This window comes from Lampetra fluviatilis, chromosome 10, assembly GCF_964198595.1.
Source record: "Lampetra fluviatilis chromosome 10, kcLamFluv1.1, whole genome shotgun sequence".
Taxonomy (NCBI): Eukaryota; Metazoa; Chordata; class Hyperoartia; order Petromyzontiformes; family Petromyzontidae; genus Lampetra; species Lampetra fluviatilis.
In genome coordinates, this window is record NC_136284.1 from 6355206 (window position 1) to 6372295 (window position 17090).

Here is a 17090-nt window from a genome sequence, read left to right on the forward strand (position 1 = left end):
TGATGATGATGACGATGGTGGTGATGATGATGACGATGGTGGTGATGATGATGACGATGGTGGTGATGATGATGACGATGGGGATGATGATGGTGATGATGATGACGATGGTGGTGATGATGATGACGATGGTGATGATGATGATGGTGGCGATGATGATGACAATAGTGATGATGATGATGACGATGGTGATGATGATGACGATGGTGGTGGTGATGATGACGATGGTGATGATGATGATGACGATGGTGGTGATGATGATGGCGGTGCAGGGTCTTTACCACCCAACGTGACGGCAGACGTCGCGCTTTGGAAATTCCTACGGAACTTGGAATGATCAAACACCAGGACCCGAGCTTGGAATGATCAAACACCGGCACCTGGACCCGAACCGTGTCCATTGTGCTGAGTGGCTCAGTACTGTCAAGCTCGGCGGCCTGCCCGCTAACTAAGCTGCACCCTATTATTTGATTTAATACCCCGTATGAATGTTTCCCTCCTCACCCCCCCCCCCCACCTCCACAAATATTTGTATACATATAACAATAGAAATATAAACGTGATCAATATGGAACCTTTCTTTGCCAGTATCAAAATATGAGAATAGGTTTTACCCTTTCTGGCAATAAGAAAGGGGTTAAGATGTTAAAACACCAAACAGAAACGTTTGGCAAGGAATCCTGTCTGCGTTCACCACACGTACTTGTTGTGAACATGCAAACAACAAAACATGGATAATAATATGCACTGTCCAATCAACTTCAAGGACAGTGCATATTATTATCCTTATCAGAGTTGCTTCTTTTTGTTTGCTTTATTGACTACTTGTGTTGTGGTCATTGCAAACATGATGCCTTGAATAAAGGTGTCAGTTTTGTACCAGTTAAAAGGGTAAAAACCTACCATTAAACAAAACATGGCTCTGATCAAAATAATAATAACTCGTGTTCGCCTTTTGGCGTCCTCTGGTCTAACACTTTGAGACTAGGCTCTAAAGAAAGCTGTCTCTGGTGTGGACCAGTCAGTTTAAAAGACAATGCATTTTCAATTATCAGAGCATGTGTTTTGTTTGCATGTTCACCACACTATGTGTGGTTAATGCAGTGACAGGATTCCTTGCAAAAGGTTTCTGTTTGGTGTGTTAACATCTTAACCCCTTTCTTATTGCCAGAAAAGGTAAAACCTATTATATAAACGTGATCATTAAACAAGAGTTTAGCTTTGCGTTGTCAGTGGTGCATGCGTGCAATACTATACGAAAACATATGCAACACCATTGTACAGTAGGCTGAGGTTTCAGAGATGATGACTCTTCACGCCATAAAGAGTGGAAAAAAACTGATTGTGGTGATTTGTGCTTGAACGTGCAAACCAATGTATACATGTTGAACTTCTTTCGCACCGTACGTAGCCAACCGTGCTAATTGGAGGTAGGTGCGGGGGTAAGGACCACAAACTAAACACAAATATCATCTGACATGTGCCACACATTCCTTAGACACCTGACGATCCACACCTGGCATCGTGTCGGTGGCACTGCTGTAGCCTGCCGAAGACTGCAGCAGTTTCGAGACGGGAGTGGGGGTGCTGGTGGGTGGTGGTGGGGGGGGGATAGTGGTGGGGGGTGGTTGTGGGGGGATAGTGGTGGGGGGGGGATGGTGGGGGGGATAGTGGTGGGTGGTGGTGGTGGGGGGTGGTTGTGGGGGCATAGTGGTGGGGGGTGGTGGTGGGGGGGGATAGTGGTGGGGGGTGGTTGTGGGGGGATAGTGGTGGGGGGGGGTGGTGGGGGGGATAGTGGTGGGTGGTGGTGGTGGGGGGTGGTTGTGGGGGCATAGTGGTGGGGGGTGGTGGTGGGGGGATAGTGGTGGAGAGTGGTGGTGGGGGGATAGTGGTGGGGGGTGGTTGTGGGGGGATAGTGGTGGGGGGTGCTGGTGGGGGGATTACTCACGAAAGCGCTAAAGATCGAGACATCTTGGCAAGAGAAGGCAGAATCAGAATCTTGATTTTGACTGGAGGAATCCGATGAGCTATGAAGGTCTTTTCACAGATGTCCAGCAGGGCGGGTCAGCGAGTTAAAACAACGTACAATACAACTAAAATAGAGAAGAGGTAAGCAAGTCCCTAAAAATAAATAAATATCAAAAAAGTGTACAAGTATTAATTGCACAAGTACATCCATTTCCTGTAGATTTTTTGAACACCAAATTCAAGCCTAGGCAAAGTAGCAAAACAACCACAAAAACAGTTCCACACCATACTCTTGGCTCTTTCGGGCCAAGTCACAAGCAATCGTCTTCAGGTGAAGACGATTGCTTGTGTTGCGATCGAAACGTCGTGGTCTATTATTTTTTTACTTACGTGGCTTGATCGAAAGACCCAAGAGTATGGATTCCTGCAGTCACGAAAGCTTTCAATCAAGAGTTCCAGACCACCCCAAAACAACATTGCACATTCGAACTGAACAATCGAGGATCAGCGTTACAAATCACATTCGCAACTGCGGTCGTATCCAGCACTATTAATCTTCTGCTTCAGGATATATCTTTTTTTTTGAAGGCCAAAATGGGACGAGCCAAACAGGTCGATTCAATTCAACATCCACCGCGCCACGCCACTCGCTCGTCACTGCGTAAGGCGCGCGAGCCCATTTGCCCATTAGGACTCTCATCAGTGGGAGTGAGAGGTGTGAACACGAGGTAAGCGGGTGGCCCATTTGGCTACCCCCTGTGCCAGCGAAACTCGTTCATTCGTATGGCGAGGGAGTTGATCGGCAACCTCCTGACGAGATTAGGAAGCCGCTGGGCGCTATGCACTTTTACATCGAGATTGAAAACTCATTTCTTTCGAACTGCTTTTTGATTGTGTTTAGTTTCTTGTCCTTCCCCCCGCATCTTCCATCGGCACGGTAGGCTACGTAGGGTGCGAAAAAAGTTCAACATACAGTGACATACGTACAGAAACGTTTATATGTCCGCATACATACTGAGAGCATCGTTTCGATCTTCTTGGTTCTTTCGGTAAAGTCACGTAGAAGGGAAGTAATAAAATAATAAAAATAAAACATAATAAAATAATTCTCACGACGTTTCGGCCACAACGCAAGCAGCCGTCCTCAGGTGAAGACCAGGTCTGTCGGGGAGACAGCGTCTGACGCTGTCTTATTATTTGATTACTTCCCTTCTACGTGACTTTACCGAAAGAACCAAGAAGATGAATCCCTGCAGTCACGAAAGCTTTACATCGAAATTCATCGTTTCGATGTTGACATGTCGAGGTTGGTTGAGCGAGCCACTGGCACTGAGCGGCACAGCTGAGCTGCTGGGTTCGAACCCGAGTTTCAGCCGCGAGCAGTGATTACATTTTTGTTCTCAAGTTCTAGCGATTTGACGGCGAGATAAGTGTGTGATATACCAGCTTGTACTGAAAATGTCTTCATCTCATTCCAAAGCGACACGGAATATAACCGACACACGCTTCGAGTACAACTGGGAGAGAGACGGGAAGGAGAAACAAACAAAAAAACCCAAGACGAATACGTGAGCACGAATTACATTCATTCCAAAGAAATTCATTCCAAAGGAAGGAAATGGTCACGGGGTTTGAGGTGAGCGCTGCGACTCGGCTCCAACTGCACGCACGCATGTGGATGGCGACCGGTGGCACAACCCAGGCGCAAACATTTCGTAGTTTGGAAGATACAGGGGGTACACATTTCAGAGGCGGCGGCGGAGGAGGGAGGGAGGGAGGCGAGGGCGGGGGGGAATCATCTCTGAAAAATGAATTGCGTGAAAATATTTTTTTATTTCATAAGACGTTCTAGATTTGAAGCTTTCGTGACTGCAAGGATGAATAATCTTAGGTTTTTTTCGGTAAAGTCACGTAGGTAAGAAAATAATAGAAATACAATAATAATAAGACGTAACATAAGACGTAACATTAAATGGATGTAAATGCACCATGCACATCAGCCATAACACACGAATAATTGACTGCGTTACATTCATAACAAACAAACAAAAAACCCTCAAGAATGCCTTTTGACATACAACGGCCGTCTCAACATCTCGCCCAGTGGCTACGCTCCCGTTTGTTCCCCTTGCCGGGCACGCGCCTCTGATGGTGACAGAGAGGTCCTTGTGCTGCTGCTGCTGGTGGTGCTGTTGCCTCCTCCATCTCCGTCAGAGGTCGCGTGCCTCAAAGCTGCGGCTCATCAAGTCACGGCACTCGTGTCGCACAATTGCAGGAAGCGAGTTGCGTTCAAATTTCGAAGAGAACCATTGTAATGCTTTCTGTATAATATATATAAAAATATATACGAGAGCAAAAATAAGAGAGAGAGAGATGAGATTCGGAGTACAAGGCTGCATTTTACACCGATGAATAGCCAGGGCAATTGTCCATCGTCCTATTAAGTTCCAAGCGACTTGTTCAATGCCATCATCTCTGTGACTCACGGAGCGCATGACGGCGTAATTAGCCGTCACCCTCGTGAGCGCTTCGCTCGGAGAGCTTTCAAACAATCCCTTACTTATTATCACGGGCACGTAAACTACTACTGCTACTACGACACTTGTGTGTGTTATAGTGAGAGACAACGCTATGGATTGTTTGAAGGCGTTCTGATAACGAGCTCATGGAATTTGGGCCAAGACAAGAGAACGACTCTGAAATTTCACAGTTTGAGTGTCCCTCCCAAGCCACGGTTGGCTACTACGTACGGTGCGAAAGAAGTTGAACATAATTTTTAATTTTAAGCTTTCGTGACTGCAAGGATTCATACTCTTAGTTCTTTCGGTAAAGTCACGTAGGTAAAAAATGAAATTAATAAAAATAAAACAATAAAAATCACGACGTTTCGGAGGCAACACAAGCCTCCGAAACGTCGTGATTTTTATTGTTTCATTTTTATTAATTTCATTTTTTACCTACGTGACTTTACCGAAAGAACTAAGAGTATAAAGTTCAACATACTTACAATGCAACATGTGTTCCTTCGTCATCGCGGGCTCACGAGCACATACTCCCATACATATGCAACTCATGTACAAAGACAAAGATCCCCCCGTGTGGCCCTGATATACTGTTGGGGCAAGTGCTGTTTGCGAGTAGCGCCCATCAACGCCGGCAAGGCACACGAGGGAGTGGGTGCCCGCCTTGGTCTCGCCAGTGCTGATGTGTACAACAACAACAACAACCGCGATTCGCCACTAAGTGGCGGTGACGTCACCACGACGCTTGTGCCAGGCTATGTGCACCTTGAGGCCACGTGAAGTGTCGAACGCCCGCTGGCAGGAGGTCACGGGGCAGACCCAGCAGGTGCCACGGGTCGACTGACTGAGATGACTGGTTGATGCATGATTTGTACACACGCTGCACCAGGTACTCATTTAAGTCGAATTAAGGGAGGCCCAGGACTGGTTCAAATATTCGCCACTGTTGTTGGTCGTGAGAGCGAATTGAACTCGGATCACCGGGGTCGTAGCGCAGTGTGCTGCGCACTACACTACCATAACTCGTGTACAAAGACAAAGATACACAAACGTGTACAGCACACGTATGAATAAATGCATACATACATAGATAGAGACATACTTAATAACACATATACATGCATACGAGGGCCGGAACGATTCCAACCCTGGGCGACTCGTTTAATCGTTTCCACGAAAACTGACAATGATAGTCTTTAATGTACCTGTTGTTATTACTGTTGGCCAATTTTATTGCTGACGATTTTTTTTACTATGTTTCATTGCACTATTAATTATGGAAATCAATAATGCAAAACAAAATAATGTTGCTTGGATGTTGTTAGTGTCTCCCGGCCCCCGCCTTGTCTGGATTGAGAGGTGAGTACAGCCCTGGTGTGTGCGGCTGTTTCTCTCTAGCCACTCTTACACCGCATGTTTGTATTTTAAACTTCTTGCGCACCGTACGTAGTACATCGTGGCAATGTGTCTCTCTCGTCTGCATTTAATATGTTTGGCTTTTTATACCGCACTGGGCACTATTCCCTCTTTGCACTGTCTCATTTTTAACTTCCTTTTCATCTCGTTCATGGTGCTTTATTTTTACGATTTGCATTATACTTCTTCATACCGCCTCGTCTAATAGTAATGGATTTTTTGCAATTTAGTCGTGACTTTACTCCTCCGGTACGGTCATATATGAAGCTATATTTCAGCTTGCTCAGTGACCATACATCTTCGTGTCTGTGTAAGAGAGAGAGAGAGAAAGGCTCATAAATTCTGCATTTTACCCGAGTATGATAAGCCATGAAATATGACAATGAATTATTCTTCCTTGACCTTAGAACAGGGTTGCAGATCTGGACAGCATCTTGCTCTCAAAGTCCCGAGTCAGGCAACGCTGGGGAATAATCACCCCCTTAAGTAGTACTGATGTAATTTAATACCCAGGGCATGCCACACGACCCTCGGAAAACTTTGACAAATGACGTTTGAAAGTGTCCATGAACACCACGTGGTACAACTCGAATCCCTTCACTCTGCAGAGACCGCTTCACATTTACACAATGATCGTGACATTCTGCCAAAGCAGTTTATTTGAACTAAATTGTGCGCGGTTCATTATAATTCTGCAAATACTGTATCTTTTGTCAGGAAGGGTTTTTTTTGTTGGCATTATGTAAATGGAAGGTTTGTGTGAATGTCATCGCGGTGGCAGACGAGAGAGAGAGAGAAGAAGGAGGAGGAAGGGAGAAAAGAGAATATTTATTTTAGACTTTACAAAAGGCTTTCAATAAGACACAGAGAGCGGGATATTCATGCAAAGGATCAACGTGCATTTGCTTTCTACCGTGCCAGTGGAACACGTAAAAGAGAAATGTGTTTAAAGCAGGCGGAGTATTACGGCTGTTAAACGTGGCAGGATTTTTAGTTCGTGACAAGGGGCCCGTGTAGAGCTGCTGCTGTGGAGCCCCAATAAACAATTCACTGGCCCTTTTGTCATTCCCACCGTTCGTGCAGCTCTCGAGTGTGCAGGCGGTGCAACTGCACTGGGCACCCACGGGCCCACAGGAGCCCAGGCACGAGGCTATGAAGAGGCGGAACATTCGAGAGGGGGCCCCATTTCATGCTAACTACGCAATGCTACGGATATTCCTGTTTCGGTATAGGACTTTCCGCGCGGTGTCAGTCATGAGGACTGCTTGACCATACTTCACCAATGTACGTTGGTCACTGCAGGATAGTGAATGGGGAGTGGCTAAGATCAGTTCAAATATCACTGGATGTTAGCTTTGATCAGGCATCTAACTCAGGTTGCTGGGTTTGTAACGTGAGTGTAATCATCTGTGCACCGCTCCTCTCTGCAGTGCATTGCATTTAATTATTTAAATGTTTTAAAAAATTGGTTAATTTTAATCCCTGTCTAATTTTACTGACGATGCGAATGATTTTTTTTTATCTTCAGTGGCTCTTTCAGAAGTGCCAGCAATGGACAGTTTGAAAACGGGGAAAAAGCTGACGAAGGTGAATGTCACGACATCTGTGCTTTATTTTTGTTACTAATATACAACGAGAGCGCACGACCACCTGCATCATTTAAATGAAGTTGCCTTGGGGCAGAAACGCATTGCTAGAAGGGAGTATAGCCGGTGGTCAAGACGAATGATGGAGTGACACAGTCAAAGAAAGAGACATTCCCAAGTGAATATCATTTCAACGTGAGACCTTGAGGGACGGCAATGGCTGGAAGAGGCCTCCATTCAGCAGTGGATAGATCATGGCTGATGATGATGAAGATCTTCTTGGTTCTTTCGGTAAAGTCACGTAGAAGGAAAATAATAAAATAATAAAAATAAAACATCATAAAATAATTCTCACGACGTTTCGGCCACAACGCAAGCAGCCGTCTTCAGGTGGAGAACAGGTCTGTCTGAATGGCACGCCCCAGGCTCTGTCTCCTCGACAGACCTGTTCTCCACCTGAAGACGGCTGCTTGCGTTGTGGCCGAAACGTCGTGAGAATTATTTTATGATGTTTTATTTTTATTATTTTATTACTTCCCTTCTACGTGACATTACCGAAAGAACCAAGAAGATGAATCCCTGCAGTCACGAAAGCTTTAAATCGAGATGATGAAGATGTAAACCTTTTCTGTTATTGACAACCATTACTTTTTGTATAACGACACATGATTTAACATTTTTCCAACTGGGGAATACTGCAACAACAGCGCTCATTGAAGAATTTGAGCCTTGAGCATTTTCGAGTCAATGCGACAGCACAATGCTCGACCCAGTGGCTCATAAGCGGACTAAGTCTGCTCTTGGTGGAATCCGCAAGGCCAACTGATCGAATGCAGTACCCTGCATTGGCACAGTGACTTTGTTTGAAGGCATAGGTCACCGTGTTAGAGATTTCCCCATGGTGGTTGTGGGGGGTTTGGAATAAAATGGATTTCAAGGACATTAGTTGACGGTTCACTAGAAACGTCTGGACAGCCAAGGTAGCAGTCACCACAGCAAATTTAATTCCGTGAAGCGTGACTTAAAATTCAAGGTTTCCAAACCGAAATCAAGATCAAAATCACAGAACGTGCACCGCAGCTCCCTGCAGCGCGTTCGCTTGGCGTCTTCTCGCACACGAAGCTTTACTCTGAGCTTCGATTAAAAAAAAACACAAAGAGGTTTTTTTTTGTTAAGAAAAACACAAATAGGACAAAACCGGCAGTGTTCCCGTGAATTTAAATCCGAGTTTCACAGAGGCGCGAGAAAGTGAAGTCTCTGCATGGCAGTTAAAAAGCTTGGGGAGGCAAATTCATATTTCCTTAAAACCTTAAACCTTTTTCATTCGAAGTTACAATCACGAGGATATTCAATCGGACGCACAACCGGTCGGAATGCGGAGGCACGTTCTAATTTAACGGGAGAGTGGAAAAAAGTAGCAGGAAGGAATTTAAGAGGTCGTTATATTCTTAAGTGTGAAGTCTGGCTCAGAGTTGCGTGTTAGTTCATCTGGAGGGCTATTTTAAAGAGCAGTTGGGGAGTATGTTGGTAAATAAATTGTTAAAATGTGTATCGCTTCGGGAAGGCGGATGTTGGAGGAAAGGCTCACATTGTTAAACCTTAAAGCAGCAGGGAGAGAGACGACTTCATGGCAGGATGAGTCGGATGAGGCAGACGAGGCAGCACAAACCTCATCATGTTTATAAAATACAATACCAGTTGGATTCATATTGTAGCGTCGAACTGTGCCCAATTCTCAAGACGGTGGACGGAAAATCAGTGGGTGCAGTTACTTTGTCGGGGCAGTGAGTCTTAAACAGAAGAAGAAAATTAACAATCTACTGTCCAAGTCTTTTCCTGTGTTTGTCTTTATACGTCGCTCTCCCCATGATTAGTTTTTAGCATTTCACAAATAATATCGTGTGTTTACGCTTTATGTGCACATTCCAGAGCGTGTGCGGTGTTGTTGTTGTTGTCACTTAATGCACATTATCAAAGGGTGTTGTTCAACGTTGACTAAAAGCTACATTGGCTTACGCCCTCGAGTTTACGGTTTTTAATATCAATGGAGATGCAACACAAGGCAGCACAGTACCCCAACTATCACACGGGGGGACATTAGGCCACTTGTCCCGTTGGCTCGCGCATGGATGAAAAGGGTGGTCCTCTGGATGACCACCCTTCGCTATAATGAACCGCTGTGTTTCAGTGTCATGACCAAATAAATCATAAAACAATGACGGATATTTTGCTCCGAAACTTGAAAAGGTTACTCAGATGTGTTTTTCTCCCCATTGCAATGTGAATGAGTAATCGTGTACAATAAACACAACTATCATCGGCATCAAAACGTCCCAAGTGGGCGATGATAATCGCCATTGAGCGCTACATTCTCTTTTAAACAGTGCTCTGTAAAGGAAGCAGGCCCGTTTCACCTCAACCGTTAAGTTTGTTTGACATCGACTGTCATCTGTCACTGGGACCTGTTTGGCCGGGACAGCGCAGATTGAGGGCATGCTGCTGGAAGGGCGCCTGGGATTGGGTCGACAGCCAAGAAGCAAGCAGATGGTACCTTCCCGTGCTCACTCATACTCACTCAGGTATATAACAAACACACAAAGACAAAGATCCCCCCCATATAGCCTCAACAGACTGTTGGGGCAAGTGCTGTTAGCGAGCACCTATGAAGGCTGCCACGACACACGAGGGGGTGGGTGGCCAGCACCACGCCCGGGCCACCTCAGTCTCCTAAGTAGCGATGTTTACACATCGCACCAGGTTCTTATTTGAGGATAAGTCGACCTAAGGGAGGACCAGGACCAGTTCGGATAATCGTCACTGGTGTTGGCCGTGAGCGGGATTCAAATTCGGGTCGCCCGCACACGGAGACAGACTCACTCACGGACATACAGAGACATTCGCACCGAGAGACACTCCTTCACTCACACTCGCTCACACACACACATTTACATTCCGTCAATGAACCATCAGGGCACAAGTCGAGTCTAGAATGCGCACCGGGTTTTACGAACGCCACAAACGCTGGGGACATCCACAAATCAAGAACCCGGACACCCCCCCCCCCCCGCTGACTTCTTAAAGAAAGAAAAAGTTAAAAAAATAAACCTGGATACAAAATAAATGCTTCCAAGGCAGCAGAGCCCCCCTCGGTGATTGGTAAATCAAAGCTCATTGTGCAAGCTACAGGTATCTTCAAGGCTATCTCCGCACGATCGTTTGTGGAGGCATGCGGATGTGGCCACGATTGGATCCGCAGCTGGGGTTTGTGTGTGTGTTTTTGAGGGGGGAGGGAGGGAAGGGAGCTGCAATGCCAACACCCCCCCACCGTTCCATCATATGGGCTCCATAACTCATGCACTCAAACAGGAACACGTGCAACAAACAAGCACAGAGTGGTGCGTTTAATACGTAAACACCGTGACTCAACAGAGAGCACCGTCATTGAGAATTGTGTCCACAATGTTCTTGTTAATGTAGTGTGTCAATACACAGGCAGATGTCTGTGTGTGTGGGGGACGATTATTTGAACCAGTCCTGGGCCTCCCCGAGGTCGACTCAGCCTTAATTGAGTACCTAGTGCGATGTGTAAAAACATTGCTACTAGGGAGACAAAAGCGGCCGGGGGTGGTGCTGGCCACCCACCCCCTCGTGTGCCATTTCGGTCTTCATAGGTGCTATTCACTAACAGCACTTGCCCCAACAGTCTGTTAAGGCTATACAGATTATGTTTGTCTCTGTTGTATTTTAGGAACTAATACTGGCCATTTCATTTAGAGTGCAGATAGGGGGTGGCCGGGTGGCTCACAGGTCAGAGCTGAGCTCCTAGGATCGAATCCAAGCGTCCACCGGTGAATAAACTGGGTTTTCAAGTGTAGTGAATTGATGGGCTCAGCCTGATCACCGTCATCATCATCATCACATTCAATGTGGTTTTGCATTTGATTTAGCTGAACTCCAGTTTTGGGAATTAAAATATCGGTTTGCTTGTAAAGCGACGAACATGATTTTTAGTGGAAGAGCTGGTGGGAACGCGATCTCCCCTCCCTACTGTGTGGATCAAAGGTCACCTGAAGGAACCTCAGGAGTTAGCGCTGTGATATTTGGTTCTGCGGGCCATCGTGAAATACGAAGCGGTTGGTTACACTGCTCTGCGAGAAATCCAAAAGCACACTTGGTCTGGTGACGTGACGCCTAGAGCACAGTCGAGATAAAATTGGGTAAACGTAGAAACTAAAACGTGAAAATATACACATGCCCATGCCTAGACCCCACTCTCACATATCAATAATAAAAAACAACAACTTGCATTGTGTAATGCGCCTATAATGTAACACACGGGAGAGACGGAGCAAGGGAAAGAGATAAGGGATACATAATTCAGGCCGTCTGAAGTCTCCACGCCAATCCACATCTGCCTGGCACTCAGCGATCATCTTCTGTCCTAAGAAAACAACTAGAATTTCAGTTTAACGTATAGGCTTTCGCCACCAATATCATTCATAATATAGGGGCTTTTTTGTTAGATCGCGTAAATATAAATGTGAAGCTAGTTGGAATTACTGGCGAAACGTCGTACTCAGATTATAAATGTTGTGGATTTGCTCTCCAACACACCGGTGTGCTGTACTAGTGACGAATTGGCATGTTCTGTTTGCGTAACAAACCTTACTAATTGGCTGTGTCGAGTGGTGGTGGGTTTAACGACACATTTCTATATTTACGCGATCTAACAAAAAAAAACCCTAAAATTTCACATTCAGGCGTCCAAGCCGGATAACCGCGTCAGGAGCAGCGGAATAGTGTATCGCTGTGATGATGTCTCCTTCGTATTTGTGGATCGGGATAAGAGAGGGCAATTGAGAGGGCGAGTCGGAGAGCGGTCGGAGAGCCGGGCATGAAAGGAGTGAGCGGGTTGTGTGCGGAAGGGCGCGGCACGTCACGTTGCCCTCACTCCAGCCCCCAAGACTGAGCACACAAAGGCAACACACGAGGGCAGGCTTTCATATCCCGAGGCCTTTATAATTCCGCGGGAGCAACAGCAACAACAAAAACCCACACAACTCCGCATGAACGTCTTACACGTGGCGGCAGGAGAGAGGGGAGCACTTGAAGGCACATGTGTCCACTGTGACTGACCTGCGTGTGGCCATTTGTGAAAAGTGTCCTCCGCTCGATACAACAAGACCAGTGATGAGGCCAATGGCACTGTGGGGTACACGTGGTGTGTACATGCTCGTGGTAAAAGTGGTGCCCTTTGGTAGCGGTGGAATGACGCATAGATGAATCGCTTAATGTAGATCCTTAAGCTTAAGATACATGCATTAAATCACGCGAAACATGATAACAACATCACGGTGAAATTTCGATTTAAATCTTTCGTGACTGCAGGGATTCATCTTCTTGGTTCTTTCGGAAAAGGCACGTAGAAGGGAAGTAATAAAATAATAATAATAAAAATAATAAAATAATTCTCACAACGCAAGCAGCCGTCCTCAGGTGAAGACCAGGTCTGTCGGGGAGACAGCGTCTGAATGGTTCAGACGCTGTCTCCTCGACAGACCTTGTCTTCACCTGAGGACGGCTGCTTGCGTTGTGGCCGAAACGTCGTGAGAATTATTTTATTATGTTTTATTTGTATTATTTTATTACTTCCCTTCTACGTGACTTTACCGAAAGAACCAAGAAGATGAACAACACGGTGGTGCAATGGTTCGCAATATGTGCTTATGATCCTAGTGACCTGAGTTCGATTCCCTGCAACGTCAGTTGGTGAGTGACATTGAAATGGTCCTGGGCACCCCGTAAGCCACCCGCATCCACATGAGTGGTGAAGTATGGTCAAACAATCCCCATGACTGACATGGCATGGAGAGGCCTTCATCAGGCACTGCATTAAATCTGAAGGGAACATTTACGAGTGAAATAAGCTGTGGTCTGCTAAATTGCTTTACTTCTGGTGAACTGTTCTTTTTCACATGAAACATATCAGTGACAAAATATGGAGAATACATAGCATAACACATATACACACTCGTGAAGCACTACATGAGTGCATGTCGACAGTGATCCAGTAACCAATGCTTAGTCCGATGTAAGAAATGTTACCAACCCAAGTTTGTTAAAATCGCCACTGCATTCACAGGTACGTTTAAAAGTTCAAGCCGGATTTTGTAGCAATCTGATATTTTAATTCATCCCTTTTGTATCCTATTCTATTTCAACACTTCATACCAAAAACATTTAAAAATAAGAAAAATACTGTATAGACTACAGAGTATACATAAAACGAGCACAAAACCTCAACATCTGCACACAAACACAGATCATTGATCTGCCCTGCCAAATGAATAAAGGAATTCAACTTCAGTGAAATTAATCCCATCTGGGAACCATAACTCAAAGCACCGCGGTCTCCCTGGGGGTGAATGCCAGTGGCAGGATCAGAGACACACGGGGACGCGAGCTGACAATGGCAGACGGTGTTTGTGTCAGTACTGCAAAGGAGGGGAGAGAATCGGAGAGATCACAGGCTGCCCACACTCCAAACCGAGCGGCTTTATTTTTTTACAGATTAAATGTGTGGGCTCAATTTGCAAGTGTAAACTGGTTCGTGTTTTAAAACATTTAAAACCATAGTTAGCACATGAGTCAGTAGAGACAACACGTTTAACGATCCGATAGGCACGCAGCATACCATCTTCAACCTCTCCATTCAACCTCAAGAAATGAATGAAAGTTTATTGGAAGGGGGCTGGCTTTTTAACATTTTTTATAAACCATATATATCTGAACAACAGCATGTTCATGTCAATTTCGATCACGGCGTTTAATGTGCGTGTGCACGCATGCAGGAGCGGAAACGATGCTTTTAAAAATCAACAACCGCATGCCGCGCAACATGCGCTCGAAACTTGTGACATTTACAGCCGAACGTTCTGGTGCCGGGGGGATGCCCTTGATGTGTAACCACAGGTGCACAATGCCACGGGAGGCCATCTGGGAAAGCCAGCGGTGCCCCCGTCTCTGCGTGTCGCGCAGCAAGAGCGGCAGCGGCCAGAGGCACAGAAGGCAGGAAGCCTCGTTCGCGTGCAACCGTGAAAGCAAAACCCCTGGTGGGGGGTTGGAGGGGCGTAGCAGCTGACACCTCCGTGGCGTGGAGTGTCAAATAACAGTGGCAGGAAACGACACTTGGCGAGGAATATGCGCGACGTTCTTACTTGACGAGGGAAATGTCCAAGTGTCGTGGATAACTTTAGTTGAAGGAAAACGGCAATGCCATCACGCCGTGTATATTGCACAAATAAATACAGCTTACAAGAAACACCCTTTGTCAATTGTTTGTTGGATGAAGGGGTCTCCAGGACAGTCATGCGGGTTGCTTGACCATACTTTGCCACGCTGGCCAATGCCGGTTGGTAAAGGGGTGAGATCAGCAACGGTTCAGATCTAATTTGTCATTCAGTTAATACAAACAATATCCACATCTGCAATGTATTGATAAACACAAGCATTCAAGCACTGTGGGTCCAATTAGGTTCTCTTCCGCATTCTAGCCTGTGGTTGAATTATTCTGGTCTTTAAGAATGTCTTGAAATAATTAAATGTATTTCATCAATTGGAACGTGGCTTAGTTTCAGAGAATAATAAAAAAAATAGTAATTTAAGTAAAAAAATTCTTACAAATGCACTACTGCGGCCATTTGGAAGGCATTTGAAACCACCGAAAATTACATCCAACGATGAAATCGGATGCCTCTGTCGTCATTTTAGTGAAGCTCCCGGTGACAATGAGTTTGAGCTAACGCGGGCGCATCTCATCATCTGACAACCACGTAGTACGGTAACTGTCGGCTTACACGGCGCGACGGGCGGCAGACAGCGAAAGCAAAAGTGCAATCTTCGTAAAAAACACACAACGTTCATTCAAATAATTTCCACACAACTTCGCCAGAGGCAGCGTCCATTTGAGCACTCGATCCGCTTGGCTGTTCGCCTCGCGACCACGCTGTCGTTTTAAAGGTCCCATTTGATTAAATTGCTTGCCCTCTCCCCCGTTTTTTTCCCCCTGCATCTTCTCAAATCACCCGTGCGTGGTCATTTCCTCTTGATGTTGTAAAGCCTTGCCATATGGACAGCGACAGCACGCATCCCGGGCAGGCTGCTGATCCACTCTCAAATCACCATTTCACACTCGTTTATTTTGCATATTTCTGGAAGTATTTTTTTTACTTAACTTGGTTGATCAAGTTACACAAGGACAGCTCGGCAGCGCTAATGCATAAACAGTTACCCACCCTTCGCTGCTTAGTAGGTTATGCCCTCTTCTTGGTTCTTATTTTATTACTTCCCTTCTACGTGACTTTAACGAAAGAACCAAGAAGATGAATCCCTGCAGTCACGAAAGCTTTAAATCGAAGGTTATGCCCTGTTGCGCTGCACAGCTCTCTGATGCGTTTACAGAACTAAAACCCCTTTTCGTGACGACGATCGCTTGTGCTGCGATCGAAACGTCGTAGTTTTTTGTTACTTTCTTTGAACCTATCTACGTGACTTTTACCGAAAGACCCAAAGAATAGGAACTAAATCAGTTCCTGCATAAGCTCCCAGCAAACGGGGCGAAACGTCAGACACTCAGCGCAGCCCAAAAAACACAATAAAGTGCTTCCCACTTTTGGATTTGGATTGGAACATGTAGGACCCGAGGGTAAATGATTTGCTATATTGGCTCACAGTGGCCAGGCTGTAGGGTTTTATAGGATGTATGTGTGCTTGGACTAACAGATGTGGGCAATCTGCCATTAATGGCCCTCTGGGGACAGCGCGCGGCTTGACGACTCTCCGGCAGCAATGGGTCTCGAACTCCCGAACCCCTTGACTATCTCGAGAGGCATCACGTCGTCACCCAGGGAGTCATAACGTGATAAGAGGCCAATTCGTTTTGCGGCACTTTTCAGCTTCCAAACTAATCTAATGCAAAGAGATGATGTTGACTGAGCGACTGGTTAAAATATAATCATATTGTAGAATGGCTAGAAAGCTGATATGGGTCTATGCTTAAAAACTAGAAAGTTGCAAATAACCACATGTTCTAATTTGGTCATCAATTGGAGTGTGCTTTATTTTTTGTCATCAAGCGTCGATTGGTTTAATTCATAGTGCGGGCTCAGCCTAAGGCGATATATTGCTTTAAGTCGCGTGCTACACACCGACGAAACGACACGATCGCCGTCAATGCACCAAGCAAGCCGCCTCTCTTGGAGCGCGACGTCAAAGCCAAGAGTGAACGCGGCTGCGAGTAGCTGCACGGTGGAAGGCGACCACCCCAACACCGCCGACCCAGCTCGTTTGTGACATTCGACCTGAGCGGCAACGCGTCTCTGGGCGTGCACATTTAGAGCGGCTCCCGGCCAGCCGTGAGCGCTGCTATTGAGCGCCGTTCGGACCTCGGACTTTTGCGCGCGGGCGGCTCTGGACGCGTGGACTCACACAGGGGTCGAGAGGCACCCGCGTGGACACACACACACAAGCGAGGCGCAACGCACCGTGTGCGTGCGTGTGTGTGTCCACGCGGGCGGCTTTCGACGCGTGGACTTGCATC